Source organism: Amblyomma americanum, chromosome 4 (genome assembly GCF_052857255.1).
Source record: "Amblyomma americanum isolate KBUSLIRL-KWMA chromosome 4, ASM5285725v1, whole genome shotgun sequence".
Taxonomy (NCBI): domain Eukaryota; kingdom Metazoa; phylum Arthropoda; class Arachnida; order Ixodida; family Ixodidae; genus Amblyomma; species Amblyomma americanum.
The window spans coordinates 104,119,371-104,123,197 of record NC_135500.1 but is presented as its reverse complement, the minus strand read 5'-3'; positions in this window follow the sequence as shown (position 1 = coordinate 104,123,197).

Sequence of the window (3,827 nt, the reverse complement as noted above, 5' to 3'; positions counted from 1 at the left end):
AACAAATGCCTTTGTCAGTCAGGAAATGTACCTAAATAAAAGAGGCTTACTGCCCACAGCTGCTAGTTTTTCTGAGCTCATCCGAGGCTTCTGCATGGCACCAGCCTTAAGGAATTGCCGGCATACTGAGCCGGTGATGCTTCTTCCCTGAACGCTCTTTCCCCTAAGGCTCTTCGGGGAAGGAGCATCACCAGGATGGAGCGTCACTTTTGTGGGGAACGCCACAAAAGTTTTGTGGAGTCCTTGCAAAGCAAGAAGTCTCGACCTCGGGAAAGAAGCCAGCGCCACCGCTCTGCACTGACAATTTCCGCTCCCGAGGTGGACCTGCAATAAAACAGCTGCACATATGCTTTGTATAAAGCCGTATAACAGATTGGGGAGAAAGTTAATATTTGCCACATTAAAACTGCTAAACTCCTATTCCTCAGGACTCCAATATGTCATTACGAAAATGGCAGTTTTCCTTGCAAACGCTACTAATGATAAAACACGACACATCGCTCTCTTCTTCAGAGTGAGCAGCGCGATGGGCCACCAGGTGACGTTTATATGCAATCATATAAGCTGCCTTTGTCAACATAGATGAGCCATTTTATCTCTACTTCAGACTCCACTGCACCCTGGCAACAGTTATGCTGCCAAATATTCGGAAGCACAGAACTAACAGATGCAAGATCATGAATATTTAAAACACAGCAATTAAATGAAAGGTTGTGGTCATGGTCTAGTTATCTATGAGTTCATTAAGCAACGCTGCTCTGAGGTGTCACAGGTTCAAATTGTGCCGCAAGCAATTTTGTTCCACTCCATGCCTTTTGGATGGAAAATTTCACGTGTCCGAGAGGTGTGCACTGATCCTCAGCCCTATACGTTTCCACAGTTTCTAGATTGTTTGCCTGCAGTTACCAAGAACGAGAGCTAAAAGCATTTCAAGATTATAAACTAGTTCTAAATATGAGAAGCCATCGTACCTGGCCATTGCCCGCAGCAAGAACACCTGGATTCCGTGGTGCAGCAGGACCCATGCCAGTGGAAGCCTGGAAAGTGTGCAAAGTGTTCGCATTGGCAGCAAGAGTAATGTACAGTGTCGGCTAAGTCTTAAGGCCAAAGGCTTTTCGATTCAGCCGCATAACAGAGCCATTACGGCAATATTAAAGACCAAGTGACCTTAAAATACAAGCAGGTTTCTTCTTGCGATACAGAAGCTTCCTGCTTGACTACAGTTTTGAATGATCCGCTACATGAATTATTCTAGGAACATTGATTTCACTGCAGCTGAATGCTGTAGCCTCAACACTTTTGACCAAGACTGGACACGGTACATTAAAGGGACAGTGAGCAGAACTCAATCAAATTTCTTTTGTAAGCAAAATTTGATATTTCAGCATTTCATGGCTTTGTTGCCGCTTGTCCGAGAGCGAAAGATGCGTTGATTTCAAAGAAATTTGGATTCGAAGTAGAAAAAGTTTTTCCCGCCACTCCGATTCAAACTCCGGAACTCTTATGACATCACGGTGCACTCTTATGACGTTACAGGACGCAGTGACGTGAAACATGACGTAAACGCAGACTCCGTGATTTCTCGCGCCTAGCGGTGCGGTCTAGCAACAGCCAAAATGTAAGCTACCGCCGCCACACGTTGAAGGCATCTATCGGGGGTCGCTACCATTGCTTCCTTTACGTTTGCACCAACGTCTTGCCGGCATTACGATGAATCCCGTTCCCAAGCCCGATGACAAAGTTCTCGCAAAAACTCCGGCCTGCATTTAAGCGAACTCAGCCCCACAGAGCGTGCGAAGCTTTTGAGGGAGCATGGTACAGTTAGGCGCAGGCGGGTCGTTTCTCCCTTCTGCCATGAGCAGCCGTTGCAAATTAAATATCATAACCCCAGTGTGGGGAGTCGCGAGGGGCCAGGACAAGGTCAGTGCGTCGCACCCATCGGAGGCTGGCCGGGGCTTTGGGGTCAACAGATTGTGATTCCTTGAACGGCGCGGTTCCACGGTGCAGAAGATGGCGTCGAGGTCTCCCACAGTTGCAAGGGCAAGGTTATTTATTTATTTTTTTGCCACAAAAACGGATGGTTACTCAAGGGCACTCGCATTTAAAGTAGGCGGCTTGAAAGCAAAGCCGACGCTTCAACAGATGTGTACTGTGAATGAATTAAATTAGCCGAGAGCTCGAAAAAAACAGCACCGTCCAACGACCGAAGCTGTTGAATGATGTCACAACGTGCACCTCGCCGCGGAACCGTATCAGTCGGGTCTGGCTGGCACAGCTGGCGCACTCGGCGCAAAATAGAGACATGCTCCAAGTCTCCGCCAGTGTGGTCAGAGTGCGCATAAGCCGCCAAACGCGTCACCAGTCAAGCGCAGTTGGAGTATAGAGGGTCTCGCTTTGGCCGACGTGATGTTGGTGCGCAGTGCGCGCGCATGCGTTACGCCAGGCTATAAACGCGCATTAAAGGGACACTGAGGTGAAATTGAGGTTGCCTTGTATCAATACAATACAAGCTCCTGATCACAAAAACGCCACTCTTACTGAAAACAAAGCTCTTGTAAGGTAGAAAATAGCAAGGACCAAAATACAGATATCACCGCCACAGGGCAATCTGGCAAGTACAAGCGTGATGACGTCATAGGACAAGAGACGCCACCTTGGAGGAATGTTCCTTTTTACATGGAAGCTGCGAAACTCTGAGGCTGACAAAAGAAGGTTGCGTGGTTCAATATTGAAGTAAGTTTTGTTGTAAAACCGATAGCGCACTTTTATCACACCTGGAAGACAGACAAAAGACAACCTGAATGTTGGAAGCAAAGGAAACCTATGGTTGGCGGCGCCACAGGCAGCCAGGAGAGTTTCGATTTGTTATGGCGCTTCGCGTCTACGAGCTTTGCGTGCCCCGTGGTTTTGTTTTTGACGCACCTCGATTTACAAGTGCCGAAAATCAGAGGAACTCCAAGTGCCGCTTCAAGTGCTAGTTAACCTTTGAAGGAGCCTATTAAGGCTGGTCAAATGATCGCCACGGTCGATGGAAAACTATGATGGCACGATGATTGGTGATCGTACAAGGCAGTTCGCAGTATAAAGAGCACTTGTGTCTTCACACGCTCGCCCGGCGAAACATTCTTGGCTGTGCCAGTCAACTTCAAACTACTTAACGGAAATCGTTTATTAAGGACGGGAGACAAGGTACAAGGCAGTTAAAAAAATTGTTGATGGCCTAGCTGTGTTAGGCCAGGATATACGTAGCGAAAGCGGGGAGACTTCTGCATCGGAAGAGTGCATTCACTAGATGCGCCTTTATTCATGGTTAAATCTTGAGCCGTCGTGGCGGAGTGGTAGAGTCTCCGCCTCAAACTACAAAAGCCCTGGTTCGATTCTGAGCCTCGGCACACGTTTCTTTTCTTATTCAGTGTGTGGGCGGAGGGCTTCAGTGGCTACCATAGGTGCCGCCACTGAATACGTTGGTTAGAGGTTAAGCGCAGGCTCTGTTAAGGTGCGTTTACACCCCGGAGTAATGCGCGCGCGCACTGCATGGCGACGTCACGTCGGCCAAACCGAGACCCTCTATGCTGAAACTGTGCTTGACCGCCGACGCGTTCGGCGGTTTCGGCGCACTCTGACCGCACTGGCGGAGACATTAAGCATGTCTCTATTTTGCGAAGGGTGCGCCAGCCGCCGCCGGCCCAGCCAGACCGATTCAGTTCTGCAGCGAGGTACGTGTTGTGACGTCATTCAATAGCTTCGGCAGTTGGACGCAGCTGTTCTTTTCGAGCTCTCGGCTAATTTAATGCATTCACAGTACACATCTGAAGGTACATGCAAGT